The sequence below is a fragment of the Stenella coeruleoalba genome (assembly GCF_951394435.1).
Source record: "Stenella coeruleoalba genome assembly, chromosome: 5".
NCBI lineage: Eukaryota > Metazoa > Chordata > Mammalia > Artiodactyla > Delphinidae > Stenella > Stenella coeruleoalba.
Window position 1 is genome coordinate 1323495 of NC_137150.1, and position 16693 is coordinate 1340187.

At 41.4% G+C, this 16693-nt stretch overlaps 1 protein-coding gene across 15 annotated transcripts in view; it reads right to left on the bottom strand.

Moving 5' to 3' along the window:
* LOC307186445 (uncharacterized protein) overlaps positions 1–16693 on the bottom strand; it is a 439601-nt gene that overhangs the window by 370931 nt on the left and 51977 nt on the right. For all 15 annotated transcript variants that reach the window (XR_013828323.1, XR_013828324.1, XR_013828325.1 and 12 more), the window contains exon 2: positions 2429–2662. The gene's annotated coding sequence lies outside the window, so the exon portion shown is untranslated. The remainder of the gene's footprint in view (positions 1–2428; positions 2663–16693) is intronic.

Below are 16693 nucleotides of genomic sequence, written 5' to 3' on the forward strand. Positions count from 1 at the left end.
TAGCCCCTGCTCGCCGCAACTAGAGAAAGCCCTCACACAGCAATGAAGACCCAACGCAGCCAAATGAAACAAAACGAAACAAAACATCCTTGCATGCTGTTCTCATCCCTGCTCTGCTAATCATTATTATCCATGCTTGTCATTGTTTCCTAGACTCTAAATGATCAATTCGACATCATGTGTATTGATGGGTTTACGAAACCCAAAATCAGCTAGCTTTTGCTGCATAACAAAGTATCCCAAAATTTAGTATTTTAAAATAACTCTTGGGAGTTCCCTGGTGCCCTAGTGGTTAGAATTCCGGGCTTTCACTGCCATGGACTGGGTTCAGTCCCTGGTCAGGGAACTGAGATCCCGCAAACCGTGCAGTGCAGCCAATATATATATTACCCTTTATTTTGACTCCTGAGTCTACAGTCATCTAGGTGATTCTACTGGCCTGGGCCAAGCTTGACTGGTCTTGGCTAACATATGTCTGAGACGTCGCTTGGGAAACTGGGATGGCTCTGCTCTGGCCCACACAGCATCTATCCTCTACCACCTGGCTGTCCAGGCCTGCTGCCACAATGGCTGGCAGTGTCCCAAGAGAAAGAGGGGAGGCACACAAGGTCTCCTGAGGCCAGGCTCTTGACTCACACACAGTTACTTTGTTGCATTCTATTTGCCAAGGAAAGTCACAAGCACAGCCCAGGTTCAAGGTTTGGCAAAATGGATTTTGCCTATTTATGGGAGAAGCAGCCAAGTCTCCCATTGCAAAGGGAGAGGTCAGGAGCGCTGGCTATATTCGCAGTCTGCCACGGAAACCAGTAACCCTTCTAAGCAAAAAATGTTTCTCTGTGGGGAGTTTAATTTGGGATGAGGGGAAGAATTCTTTCCAACACTAAAAGGTTGGTACAAATCTAAGCATATTCACCAGGTAAAGCAGCACGCAGTTGACCCAAGTCACCAGTTCTCCCCTCTGAGCTCTGCTGCTAGACACTCCCACTCCATGAAACCATCTTTCAGTTCACACCCAGGAAGCAGAGTGTGGAGGACAGTGTTTATTGAACAGTAATTTAGGCAGCCTCTGGCCTGGAAGGCATCCACCGAACTGGAAGGTTCAGCAACTACAAAAATAAAATGCTTGATGGACAAATGAATGCCTGGCTCCTTTTCACAGAGGGAACTGGAGAGCAGAGGAACTGGCAGAAAAGGTCAGAAGAAGAACAAACTCACCAGAATCTTCGCCAAGTTTCCGCCAACTCCCAGGGAGACCGAAGGAGGAGGAAAGGAAAGACCCCTCGCAGAGGGAAGCAGCAGAGCCGTGAAAACCAAGGCAGAGAAGATGAGAAAACAAAGCGGCAACAGGAATCTGGAGGACCAAAAATAAAATGCCTCGAGTTTTAACAAGGTTCAAAAATACTAGTCTTTCTGGAAAATGAATCACTAGCAGGCGTGCCAGTTTCCCTGATGGCATGTCTGTGAAGTTTGGAAAGACAGCAACAAACATAAACAGCTCCTTGATATTTAAAGGGTTTACTCCCAAGCTGTGGGTTATCCAGTTCCCTTGTTTTCCGTCGTTCCCATTTCCTTCAGCCTAGGGTACTTTGTCAGGTAAATGCAGATGTACAAAAACACTAATGGAAGAAGATAACAGGGAATAATAAAAATTATTGGCTACTATAGAAGAGAAACTTTATAAATGTTAGCATCCTAACAACCCAGAGAGGAAGGCATCATTATAACCCTTAGACAATTATTTTTTCACATCTTTATTGGACTATAATTGCTCTACAATGGTATGTTAGTTTCTGCATTATAACAAAGTGAATCAACTATATGCATACATATATCCCCATATCTCCTCCCTCTTGCGTCTCCCTCCCACCCTCCCTATCCCACCCCTCTAGGTGGTCACAAAGCACCGATCTCCCTGTGCTATGCGGCTGCTTCCCACTAGCTATCTATTTTACATTTGGCAGTGTATATATGTCCATGCCACTCTCTCACTTCGTCCCAGCTTACCCTTCCCCCTCTCCATATCCTCAAGTCCATTCTCTACACCATTTGGCAAATTTAAAACTGTAGGATTAGAACAGTAAACATGTCTTCAATGCACCAGGTTCCCATGCACCTCAGCCTGACTCCAAAGCCCAGGCCCTTAACATGGTCCTTACAACTCTGAGACCAAGTAAAGGCCTTAGTTTGTGTCAGGCAGCCAGGACCAGCGTGCTCAGCTGAGTTGCCAAGATGAAACCGTGTCCTGGGTTAAGGACAGATTTCGGCTTGCATCAGTTCTGCCACCTTCTGGTCCAGGGCTCTCCCTCTCATCACACTCCTAAGGGGAAAAGTTCAATCTGAGTTTAGTCATTTATTCCAAAACTTGGTACGGAGCAGCTGCTATGTCCCAGATGTTGTGTGGAGAGTTCCTGACCCCGGCGGAACTTACCACCCAGCAGTTGCAAGATAAATGCTCAGTTAGGAGGACACCTCAAGCATAACGCAAAGGAAAGTTCGGGGAGTCGATGATGCACGGTATTCCTCCTTTCTCCTCCTCTCTCGTTCTGTTCTTCCTCTCTAGTCACCATTCGCAGGGCTTTAGAGCAGCAGTACTTCACCTGCATTCTTCAATGACTCATAAAGGACCGACTGAGCTCCCATTCCCCACGTGCGGGACTTTTCTCTATAATTAAAGGATAGGAAAAAACACTGAAAACAACAGCTCTGAAGCTTTAGAAGTTCTGAGTACATTGACTATCATCATGGCAGCCTCTTAACCCCTCCAGTATGGTAAAACTGCCAGCAATTTTCTCCATACGGTGTTTGCTGAAAATCCTTTATTAAAAAAAATTTTTTTAAGAACAAGTATTTAATAAAGGTGAAAACAGAAATGAAGAAGTTAGAAAGTGAAAAGTCAAGAGAAGCAGAAAAACACCAAAAGAGGAAATCATTAACAAAACTAAAGAAAAATAAAAAGAAAAACCAAATTCACAAAATTAGCAATCACATGGGAGACATAATCATCAAAAGAAAGTTAATTTAAACAAATCCTAAGAGACTGCTTTGTACAACTCAATGCGAAATCTAGATACATTAACATCCATCAATAGGTGAATGAACAAATAAAATTATATATATTGCTTTCTTTTATATACATATTTCTTTCTTCATATATGGAGATGATCATATTATTAATTACATTAATGGACAGAAATATTTCCTTTTGCAGTAGTTTGGTGTCTTTCTTCCTTTAGCATGACACTAAAATGTCTTAGAGGAGGTTAGGTTATGGTGATTATCTCCAGAGAGCAAGGGCTGGGGTGCAGATGATTCTGTGGGAAAAGAAAGCAGAATTGAGGGAGTAGGAAATGCAAGTCAGGAGAGTGAGAAAAGACAGTAAGATGGTGTGCTGGTTCCCTCTGCGGGCAGCCAGAGCTCATGTCTGCTGAGGAGCCTGTGCGGAAATGTGTGGCCCACACGTCAGCCTCGTCTCACCAGAGGACAAACAGCCCAGGACCTTTGAACACTGACTCCCATCAGCCATGGGGCACTAATTCCCCCCCCCCGCCCCCACTCCTGGACCATGTCTGTATGTGGCTGATCAGCGTTCTGTGGCTTCAAAGTAGAGAGACACAGCTTCCCCCCCTTGAGAAGGGATGCTGGTAACTCTGGAAATTCCTCCTGCAGCTGCATTTAAATCAGGTGAGCTAGCAGGATGTGGCACAGTGCATCATAAGTATCTTCTAGAAGCAATGGTACTGGTTTTGAAATAGAAATACTTATAGATACTATTGGGTACCTTGTAATTTACAAAGGGCTCTTCACATACACAACTTCATTTAGGTCTCACAGTAGCCATCCTATGAAATTGATGCTATTATTATCACATTTTCCTCACGAAGTTCTGAGGATCAGAGACGTTGGCACTGGTAAGAATATCCCCTCTTGCTGAGAGTTCTAGTAGGCTGCTTCCAGTTAGTATTGACTTAATCAGAACATCTTCGCTTGAATAATCAATACACCCTACACCTTCTGACTTGGAAAGGCTAAATAAGATTTTTATTTTCAAATCAGTTCAAAACCACGAACACCTGGCCTAATAATACTCCAGAGAACACCTGTCAACAACATATTTTTCTAATCCTCCAATACGTAAATCAGAACTACAGAGTCCAAGAAATAACAGGTTCCAGTTTATCTCAAAATAGTCCCTCACAATTTTTTTTTCTGGATTAAACTAGCAACAATTTCCCTGGGACTAGAATTATAATGTTTAAATGATTCTTGAGCTTAAATTACACGTTTGAACTGTCCGACAACGTTACATTATATGAGCCAGTGAAGTTTAAACACAGAGATAGAAAGGAATAAGGAGATATAAGACAAGTCAACCCCTTAATCACCACTAAAAGACAGACAAGAAAGAAAGGTTGAAAATCTGCTATTCGAAATAAGTGTGAGTTAGGTAACCTTAAACAGTTTTAGAAGGATTTTAGTTTTTAAAATTAGTTTGTTCTCCTTATGTTTATGTTTTGAGGACGTTTTGGTTTCAGACATATAACGACCATAAGCAAAATATTTTAAAAGAGCATTTAAAAATATGACATATTCAAAACTGATATAAACGGGCTTCCCTGGTGGCGCAGTGGTTGAGAGTCTGCCTGCCGATGCAGGGGACACGAGTTCGTGCCCCGGTCCGGGAAGATCCGACATGCCGCGGAGCGGCTGGGCCCGTGAGCCATGGCCGCTGAGCCGGTGCGTCCGGAGCCTGTGCTCCGCAACGGGAGAAAAAAACTGAGATAAACCACTCCAAGGAACAAATAGAAACTTTCCATAATGTGCAGGATATCTTAGTGCCTATGGTTCTCTGCATACACACGCAGGCGGAGGATTCTGGGAATCTGGGTCCTGATGGAGAACAGGTTGGTGTGGGATCACTGCACTCTGGAAAGGAGGGGGAATAGATGCTGTCGCCCATCACCTGTGGCTGCTACTTATATGAGCCTCATGCCTAGAGAGGCAGATGAACACTCACGTCACCTGGCAACAAGATGCTGAGCCAAGCCAGCCCCATCATCCCTGAGGGACCAGAGCTGGGAACCACCAATAGGAGACATGGTTCTGGATCAGAGCCCCAGGGTGGTCAGGTGGATGCAACTTCAAAACGACTAAACAGGGAGAAGCAAGTCAGAGAAAAAGATAACAACCTTTAACACGAGATGAGCCTGCAAAATACCAAAATATATAAATAAAACTATGGCTAAGAGAGATAACGCATAAATCAGAACATGAATTGGTACCAATCAAATTGTTTGGTACGCTCAAAGAGATAAATAAGGGAATAATACTCGTAGGAATAAGAAATCCAAAACAGTTAACGATAAAATAAGAATAGTTGGTGGCACATACAAATTAGTAGAATTAAACCTATAAGCACTGAAATTAAAACTCAATAAATAGGCAAGATAAAGGTCTGTTTGGACCCAAAGAGAAAAAGGAATTAGTACCTTGGAAAGCAATCTAAAGAATGCACTCAGAATGCAGCACAGAGAGACAAAAAGATTTTAAAGATATCTACATCTATATGGATAGGGAGACAGAAAAAGAGAAAGAAACAGAGAGAAGCTCAAGAAACATCTCATATTAGCGCCATAAGAGTAGAATAAAGGAGATGGATGGCAGGGAAGTAATATTTTCAAAGATAACTGCTCAAATTTTCCAGAATTGACAAGAATAGAAACAATATGCCAATGAATTTTTAAAAGTTACATAAAATGGATGATTTTTTTAGAGCAGTGTAAACATATCAAATTTGACTTAAGAAAAAAATGGAATTCTTGAATAAACAGCCATTAACGAAAGTGAATTAATCTTTTAAAATCTTTACCAAAATGGGACCCTGATTCCCCACAATTTTACAGGTACATTTACCTCATGTTCAAGGAATAAATTCTCTTATATAAAGTGATAAGTTAATGTAGAAACTATTATTAAGTTTTAGTAATTAAAACGGTGTGGTGTTCATGCAGAAATGGAAAAATGTATGAAACAGACACATCAATATATCGAAACAGAGATGTCCCTATAAATCAATAAAGGGCAGGCTAATTAATAAACGTTCTGGCACAATAACCATGGAAACAAATAGTTAGCCATATGGGAAAAAATGCGACCCTACCTTATGTCATACACAAAATACATTTCAGGTGCATTAAACATCGAAAAAGGGAAATGATTTTAACATTAAAACTTTCAGAAGGATATTTTTATAATTTCAGATAGAGTATAAACCCCTGGAGATAAAATTAATTTAAAAATTCCAAGTTAAAACTTAAAGTGTCCATGTCTCAAGCGGCATCCTTTTAAAAAGTTAAAATTTGAGACACAGACTGGGAGAAGATAACATGGAACCAATAAAAGCTCAATATCCAGAATATCAAAGGAAGTCCTCCAACTCAATAAGAGACAAACCACCCAGTGGCAAAGAATATAAACAGACAATTTACAAAGAACCACATATTTGAAAGGATGCTCAGGCTCATGGATAGTGAAGGTAATACAAAGCAAAACACCGAGACAATCTCACACCCATCAAACTAGCAGGAAGTGACAAGTCGAGAAATACCAGGTGTTGGAGATCAAGAGGAAGACCAGGAATTCTCAGACACACAGCTGGTAGAGGGGAAAACAGTGCAGTGACTTGAAAAGTAATTTGGCAACATCTAGTAATACTGAAGATGTGATCACCCTTATCAAGCATCCCTACATAGAGGCATTGAAAATTTTGTACATATGCACAAGAAGAGATAGAAGGATAGGTGTGTGTGTGTGTGTGTGTGTGTGTGTGTGTTTACACGTGTGTACATAGCCATTCACTGCATTACAACTTGTAATAGAAACAAAATTTAAGACAGAAACAATCTAAATATCCATAATTGAAAAATGGACAAATAAGGCATTGTTTAGTAACAATATGGAACACTGTAGAACAGTCTAAGTGGATAAACAAGAGCTAAGAGTATTGTAATGTATAAATCTGGAAAACAAAGTTGAGAGAAAGAAATCTAGTTGTAGAATTACACGTACAGTTCAACCTCATATATTTAAAAACAAACAAAATAGTAGTATTTGTAAGGAGACATATTTGTTTGCGGGATTTTGCTTGTTTGTTTTTGGCCACACTGCACAGTATGTGGGATCTTAGTTCCCTGATCAGGGATGGAATCTGTGCCCCCTGAAGCGGAAGTATGGAGTCCTAACCACCGGATCACCAGGGAATTCCCAGGAGATATATATATATATATTTATTAGTTTTTTTTTTTTTTTTTTTTTTTTTTTTTTTGCGGTACGCGGGCCTCTCACCGCCGCGGTCTCTCCCGTTGTGGAGCACAGGCTCCGGTCGCGCAGGCTCAGCGGCCATGGCTCACGGGCTCAGCCGCTCCGCGGCATGTGGGATCTTCCCGGACCGGGGCACGAACTCGTGTCCCCTGCATCGGCAAGCGGACTCTCAAACACTGAGCCACCAAGGAAGCCCGAGACGTATATTTTTAATGAAGGTTGCACAAAAGCTAATGATGAACGTAAGAGTAGAGTGTATCTCTGGGGAGGGGAAGATAGTGACAGGATTAAGGAGGGGTGCAACATGTATTAAAGAAAAAGAACTAAAGTAAATGTGGAAGATATTTACTAGAACTGAGTTGTTGATGCAAACCTCTTTGTTACGTAATTGTAAATATATTTGAATATTTTCTAATAAAAATATTTTTTCAATAATTCTTATCAGAAAACGCCAAAGGAAAGCTAATTGACTAAAAGTCAGTTGGTTTGAAGAAAGCAGAACTCTTAAATTCACAAATAGTAGCAATAAAAATGGCTAAGACTTTCGGGCCAAGTGTCATTTTTTAAATAACAATAAATAAAATTTTGTAATAAATTAATAGAGTCTGTCTTCAGTGAAAAATGTCTATGGATGACTCTCTGAGCATCAACTAGAAAATGCTGAGGCAAGGCACAAAATGAGGTACTATTTTCTTAGAAATGTACGCAGTAAATTCGTGCAGCCAGCTATAAACACTGACAAGTATCATTACCTAATTTCAAGGTTTTATTTTACATCTCTTTGATAGAAATCACTCTTTGTCCTTGAAAATGTGTTCCAACATCTGTGGAGCTACAGAAAGAACACCTAAGTGGCTGCTCAAAGCCTGAGCCCGGGATCTGCCGGGTGCCGGTCCGTGCCTTACCTGGTCCCATACAGGTACTGGGGCTCTTCAAACCCTGCCCAGCCCTGAGTCAATTGTAACCAAGTTTCCAGTGTATGACTAGTCTAAGAATCGTCACCCCATGGACTCTAAGTTTCATCTTACGGCCCTAAACAATCTGGCTTTCCGGTCCAGTCCATGCTGTGTCCCTAAAGTTCAGCTGTTCCCTATACTGACCATATATGGAAACCCCATGGGCGCCATGTGCTGCATCGTTGGCTGTTTTCTAGCTTTACCCTCGTAACCACGGAGGGTCCCAGCCTTGCTCCAACGGTGACATTTCTGAGTCTTCACCCAACGCTGACACTTCACGGGGAGGCTCCTCTAGGACTGGTTACTCCTCCCTGCATCTGGTCCTTTTTGCCTTTGCCTGGTCCTCTGCTTCAGACACTTCCAATTGTCTTCGGTAAACTTTCCCTCCACGCTTTGGACACCCGACTCCAGTTCTTCCCATGCTCTACCCTCTCACCAAGCAGCCCAGACTGTGGTGAGTTTGTAGGGTGCTGAGCAGAGGTGAACACCAAAAATTAGGCCCGTGACCTGAGCCTCTGACCTGAGACCAAGCTTCCATTCAGGTTTACTAATTTGCTCTCCAATTTCCCTTTCTGGAGTAAAAGCCCTGCCTTGCAAAATGAATAATAATAACAATAGTTACTTATACCTGCCAAGGTTGAGTCAGGAAAACAGAAGCTACTCTGTGTATCCAGGAAAAAGTATTTTAATACAAGGAGTTAGAGGTTTCCGTACCTGTTGGAAGAGCCCGGGGAGAAAGGGTTGGGAAGCCATCTTGGCCTGAAGCACTGATGTGGTTGATTCTTGGGGGCTCCCTGGGAAGCTTTCTGTCCTTGTGTCCCACTGCAACTGCCTCTAAAGAATAGGGCCTCCATCTCTTAGCTTCCAAATCTCACCCAGATCTGGACAGAGAAGGTGAGGGAAGCAAGTGCAGCCCAGCCTCTCCTCTGGCAGTCAGAGACCTCAAGGCGGGGAGTACTGATGTTTCTTTGACAGCAGACAAGCCAGCATGCTGTTTACTGAAAGCTTGGAATGTACCAGGCACCTCGCTAAATTATATCATTTAATCCTCACAATAATTCTATGACATGGGCACTTTTTCCACGAGCAGAAAGAGAAACAAAACTCAGAACGGTAAAGGAATACATTCAAGGTTACATAGCTAAAAACACGGCTCGATTAAGATTTGAACCTAGGTCACCTGACTGCAAAATCCCATCACTTAACCACCATGCTATGTGGTCCCTTAACTCTATCCTTTTGATGAGAACTCTTCAATGAACTAATCCTTGCTAGAACACTCCACCCCTACTTGAAGACAGATCCTGCACCTCCAGCCTCAGGCTGGGGTCTTATTTCAAGTTGGATAACCTTCCAGAAACAAGGTAGTTCCTCCCAATTGATCCAGTTTTCCTGCTGCCTGAAGTTTTCTAGAACTAAGGCTCTCGAGGACCAAGACATGCAAACTAAGACATGCATTGGCCACTTCCGTTTGACTGCTGAGATTCTCTCAAGGGCAACTTTATTTCAACACTAGTTCACTTAGACCTAGGCTGTCTCCCTCTGCCACTTCTTACCCTTTCCTACTGACCCAGCATCCTTCAAGCTCAAACCATACATGTGAAAATAGCAAGACAATTCTGCACTATTCTTGTCTCTAACTGGAACTCCTGAACCACGTGTACTGAGAACACCCTTCCCAATTCGAGTTAATTGGACAACAGGCCTACCATGGCACAAAATTTTCAGTAGCCATTATGGCCTACAGAATAACATAGACACTCCCAAAGCATGTAAGCCATTCCCAAAAGGCTCAAACCTACCTCTCTAGTCTCACAGCCCATTATTTCCCTAAATATGCCTTTTATCTTGTCAAAACTCCTCTAACTACCATTTCTCTAAAGGACCCTGTGTGAACCTTTAGCCCAGGTGTTCTTTCCACTTAGAATGCCCCACTTACTTCCCAGCCATTCCTGCCAAATTACAGCCTATTTCTCAAGGCACATCACAAATGGTACCTAACAAAAATTATGCTTCTCAATAACAAGCACCACACAGTATTTGTATCCCAGTATTTGGGTGAGCATGTTATCTCTTCCATCAAATAAAAAGCACTGAGGGCAAGGATTATTTATCTTGATGATGTCCCTCACCCACATGTTCATAGACACCTACAGTGGCCTAAGAACACAATGGATAATCAACAAAAAATTTTCACATTCAATTTAGGAGTTGAAAGAAGGTCAAGGAAAATGTTACCTATTAAATTAGAATGTTTCCTGCTTTCCCAAATTGGAAGACATATTCTATATTCTATGCAATATATTCTATTCAATTATTTCTAGGTCTACAAAATAGAGACTTTAGATTATATAAGTGTAGGGAATTGAATAAGAAACCACCAAAGGGAAAATTTCCAGGGAGGGGGGGAATCTAGTTTCCAATTACCAATGGATTTTAACTATCATCCCATGCCAAGGTTGGAGATCCATGAGGTCAGTACAGATGACAACTTCTGGCTGTTTATCTAATTATGTTCCACTTGCCTCCGTTATTTTCAGTCCTTTAAAACACTTATTCAAACCCTTGGGGTTTCCCCTACCTCCCTTCCGAAAAGTATTTCCTTCAATACATTAAGTGTGTAACAGAAGCTTTTGCTGAATCCTTGCCGAAACACACTCAATGATGGAGACTGGAGCAAATACATCTCCTGAGTCAAGCACAGGGATATCCAATATCCAGAGAGAATAACAGCCTAATAATATAGGGGATGTCAAAGATTGAAGGCACTGGGAAGTCTGGAGGTACTGATACTAAAGGTTGTGTGGCAAGGATTTTCTTTTTTCCACTGAAGGGAAAAAATCAGGTTGTAAGCATAAATCTTCCTCCACCCTGATGGAGGTAGACACCAATGGGACCAGGCTTATAAACTTCAAAACCTGAAGAGGCCTAGGTAAAAACAGGGCTGAGGGGCTTCCCTGGTGGCGCAGTGGTTGAGAGTCCGCCTGCCGATGCAGAGGACGCGGGTTCGTGCCCCGGTCCGGGAAGATCCCACGTGCCGCAGGGCGGCTGGGTCCGTGAGCCATGGCCACTGAGCCTGCGTGTCCGGAGCCTGTGCTCCGCAACGGGAGAGGCCACAACAGTGAGAGGCCCGCGTACCGCAAAACAAACAAACAAACAAACAAAATTGCTTAGGCCAAAATGGCTTCTCTTATGTCAAGAAATCCATGCCTGGTTTTCTTTCTCTGGGGACCCTCTTCCCTATCTGCTTACACCAGGACCTTGTGAGTTGAGAAGATGCCCCAGGAAGTGACTCTGATACTACTCCATTTATTTAGTTTAGAGAAGACAATAGCTTCCCTGGATAAATACCTAAACACATCTCTCCAGTCTGTATGGTAGTTTCTGAATTTAACATTTTAATAAATTATGTACAGAGTGAATGCTCAAAAAAAAAAAAAACCCAAACCTCACATTTGCAGATAAACACAGATCTTTGGAGTATAAGTAAGCCTAGGTGACAGGGATAAAATGCCAACAGATGGACTTCAATGAGTGTAAGTGAAACTGAACAGGATCTTGTGGGGCTCTCCTGGGTACAAAATCTGTCCTTGTCCCCCTTTTCCTGTGTCCAAGGAAAAGGCTTCAACCTCCTAGACATTACCTGAGTTCCAAAAGGCAGATTCAAGCAGTTACTAATCAGGGAAGTGAGGGAATGCAGAAAGAAACAATGGTGCAGCCATGGGGCAGGGTCCTGGTTCCTCCTCAAGGAATGTACATAACACTGTCTTTGAGTTATTCTACAGGAACTAAGGCCCCCACCCAGGTGGAGGATGGTAACTTCAGGCTGAGCACGAGATTCTTGCTATCTCACTGAGAACGCATCAGAAGAACATCATGAACCCTGTAGCCCTCACCCCAAATTTTGCCTATAAAAATTTTCCCCTGAAAACCATCATGAAGTTTGGGTCTTCTGAGCGTGAGCCACCTGTTCTCCTTGCTTGGCCCTTCAATAAACCTTTCTCTGCTCCAAACTCTGACATTTCAGTTTGCTTGCCCTCAATGTGCATCAGGCACAGGGACTTGTGTTCAAAAACATAAGGGGAAGGTAATAAACTCAGACAAAGTAAATCCAAAGTATCTAAATCCATTGATTCTAAGAAATCAAAGGAACATAATCTTGGATGCACTGAACAGAGTTTCCACTAGATAAAGACCCGAGATATTCCTATGACCTAAAAAATTATGGGAACTATTATTTATCGAATCGTTTCTAAGTCTCAAGTATTATTTACTCATTTACTAATGTAACTGAAATAGAGAGAGAGAGGAGGAGGGGGAAATGTGAGAGGGAAGGAGGGGAGGAAGAGGAGCAATGGAAAGAGAAGGAAGGTAGGAAAGGAAGAAGGAAAAACACACTTGATCCATCACGAGTACCTCAGAAGGCAAATGTTATCAACATCAGGGAGCATTAAAACAGCTTAATGAAAAAACAGGGGGTAATACATTTTTTAATACTGCATAAAAGGGACTTCCCTGGTGGTCCAGTAGTTAAAACTCTGCTCTCCCAATGCAGGGGGCCCGGGTTCGATCCCTGGTCAGGAACTAGATCCTGTATGCTGCAACTAAGAGTCCGCATGCCACAATGAAGATGCTGAACATGGCAGCAAAGATCCCCTGTGCCATAACTAAGACCAGGCAGAAAGAAAGAAAGAATGAATGAATGAATGAAAGAAAGAATGAAAGAAAGAATTTTTTAAAAAGTACTACTTAAAAGAATGAAAATGAAACAATAACCCATTTGGAACCAGAGTACGATACCAAAAAAAGGTAAACAAGTTTCTCTACCCACCTACATTTGTACCCCCAAAATGCTGCCCTGTTTACTGGCTAGGCCCTAAAATTTTCAACAAGAAAATTTTGGTCTCAGGTAAAATGAAAATCTTCAAACCCCAAAACAAAGAAGAAATTGTTGAAGAAAAAAATTGATACATAATATTACAGAAAAATTAAAAGTGACTTGTAGGCAAATAATACCAAAAATAAGGTTAAACTGGAAATCATACTTGTAAAATATATGACAATTACTAATTTTTTTTTTTTTGGCCACACTGTGCAGCATGTGGGATCTTAGTTCCCCAACCAGGAATCAAAGCCGTGCCCCCTGCCTTGGAAGCATGGAGTCTTAACCACTGGACCACAAGGGAAGTCCCAACAGTTACTATTCTTAATACCTCATACAATAAGAAGAGTAAAAGCCTCAACAGGAAAAGGGCACAACCAAAATGCCTCTGGACAGAGAATGGATAAAGAAGATGTAGTACATATATATGAAACATAGCAGGACCCCATGGTCCTTCCCCTCCATGTGCTCAGCCTTTCTTTTGTCTGTGGAAAAACTTTAGCCAAGGAATAACTTTAATCAAAGAAGTGAGAAAATGCAGAAACAAAGGAAAACAGTCAAAGGAGACCATATAATAATAGTTTAGTCATTAAGCAAAGTCAAGGACATTTAGTTCCTCCTCAAGGGCTATAGATAATATTCTGAGCCCTCTCCTATGAGCTGTCTTGTAGATACTAAAACCCCCATCAGGTGGAAGAAGTTAACTACATGATGACCAAGCTGTAGGCATGACATAAACCACAATTCTGAGAGCTGGCCTCAAGGAAATGGGAACAAACTGACCCTGGAACTGAAGACTAACTGTACTTAAAACAATCAAGATGACACTGATCAGACCACCGATGACCAATTTCAAGGTGACTGTCAGAGCTGCCTGCACTGTTTCTGCATGTAGCCTGCTCCCTCCATCTATAAAAGCTCTTGCTCCCTGATTGTCAGTGGGGGGAGTTGGCCTTTGGACAGGAGTCTGCCCTCCTCCCCTGGTTACTGGCCTCCAGAATGAAGCAAACTTTCCTTTCCACCAACCTTGGCTCTTCATTGGCTTTTGAGTGGTGAGCTGCTGGACCCCACTTTTGGTAACATATACAATGGAATACTACTCAGCCATCAAAAAGAATGAAATAATGCCATGTGCAGCAACATGGATGGACCTAGAGATTACCATACCAAGTGAAGTAAGTCAGACAGAGAAAGACAAATACCATATGGTAGCACTTATATGTGGAATCTAGAATATGATACAAATGAACTTATTTACAAAACAGAAAGAGACTCACAGGCATAGAAAACAAACTTATGGTTACAAAGGGGAAAAGTTGGGGAAGGGATAAATTAGGAGGTTGAGGTTTTATATATAGTAGATACAAACTACGATATATAAAACAGATAAACAACAAGGTCCTACTGTACAGCACAGGGAACACTATTCAATATTTTGTAATAAACCATAATGAAAAAAAGAAAAAGGGCAAACGAGAAGAGAAGTGCATTGGACAAATAAACTTATGAAAAAATGCCAGTCTTTACTAGTAGCCCTGCTACTTGCCTATCCAGCTGCAGCTTTTCTCTTTCTCTCTTTTTAATGACAATATCCAGGGTTGTGTATGTTATTGTGAAGTGTGCTTTCTTAAATATTGCAAATGAGTGTTTAGGACATTACACACTTTCTATAACATAATTAGTCAATCATATCAAAAATTCAGATATCTGACTACCTTTGACCCAACACTTGCACTTCTAGGAATGTATTCTAAGACAAAAACTAGACCTCAAAGATCAAATGGCAATATGTTTATACAAAAGTATCTATAAAAACTGAAAACGACTAAATTTCCAGAGATAGCACCTGCTTAAAGAATGCTGATCCATCCACAGGTTAAAATTCTTTGCAACCACTAAAATGTATGCTAGAACAGAAGAGTAATGTTCTCAATAATTAAGTGAAAAAGGCAAATTATGAGGTTGTCTGTACTTATCTATACAATATTAGATACAGAAACATTACATATATAACATATTATCTATAAATTATAGATAATTTTTAAATATTCATCAGATATACACCAAATATTAACAGTGGCTCTTTCTGGGTAGTAGGGTTACAGGAGAGTTTTACTTTGTATATGTATGTTGTTCTCTATTTTTCACAGTTTCCATAATAAAGTTGCATTACTTTTATAGTCAGAAAACAATCATTTTTCAATCAAAGTGCAAATTCTTCAAAGAGGGAGGCACCAGGTCTGTCCATCTCATCTGTGTGAAGGATGGATTCACAGTTTTCAGTCCTGTCCGAGGAGGTCCCAAAAGTGGCAGCACGTCTTGGATGGCTGCAAGTAAACTCTGTCTTCTGTACAAATTTTCGGAGCCTTTAAATATTCCTTCACAAAGCAAAACACAACAGTACATTTCTAGTAAGAGTAATTTGCTTTTGATGATAATTTCCTACCAAAATAATCAAGACGTTGTTCAGAATCTTCAAAAGCAATAAAACAGACAATAACAACAGCATAAAACATACAATAAAAAGCATAAAACACAAAATCAAAACAAGGTCGTCTCATTAAGAACAAGGGATTCCTCTTACAAATGTCTAGGCTCTGGTGGTCCAGTGGTTAAGACTCCACGCTTCCACTGCAGGGGGTAGGGGTTGATCCCTGGTCGGGGAACTAAGATCCCATAAGCCACATGGCATGGCCAAGAAAAAAAAAAATGTCTAGGCTCTCATTGGAAGGAACTTTCTTTAATAATAGTTTTGATTTGGGAATGCCGACACCAAAATGACCTTATTTTCCTCCCTTCGCGGTGCCTTCATGGTCATGCTTGGGTCCCTCTGACAGTGCTCAAGGTCTGTCTGCTAAGAAGAGTGTGATTGGTGGGTGAGGAAATGTCCTATCTGCACTGTTCAAAAGCAAAACAAAACAGACTATATGCTTATAACGTTTTAACATATTTTTAAATTTTCTATAAACATAGCATAAATTGAGTTTAAGCAAGGCTGGCCCCCTCTGTCTCTACTTCTCTCTCCTTCCCGAATATTTCTCTCACTTCATGCCAAAGTGGCAAAAGTACACCACTATCAAGTCATCCCGAGTCCTGAAAGCATTTGCCTTACCAAGAATCTTTCATTATTTACAAGCAAATACTCCCTAAACCAAATTCAGCTCAGTCCTTGATTCGGTGCGGTCACCTGAGGTTCAGAAAGTGACCAGAAAGAATGAACCAAGTAGGGGACTGTGTACAAGGACATACATGCAGGAAGGAATATGGGAAGCAAAAGGCAAAGTGAAAGGATCATAAATGCAAGCACTGCTAGTTATCCGTACATAGATGACAGATACAATCATTAAATCCCAGGGGGTAAAAATGATGTACTTTTTAAACCAAGGCAGCGTCCTGAAATGAGCTACTTCCTCTTCTCACCACAAGATGGCGCTCTCTTTGGGCTCTCCAAGCTCAGTTTCCAAACTCAGAGCTGAAACAGTGAGGACCTTGCATTAGAAATCCCATCTATAAACCATGCTCTTCTAGTTCAATTCAG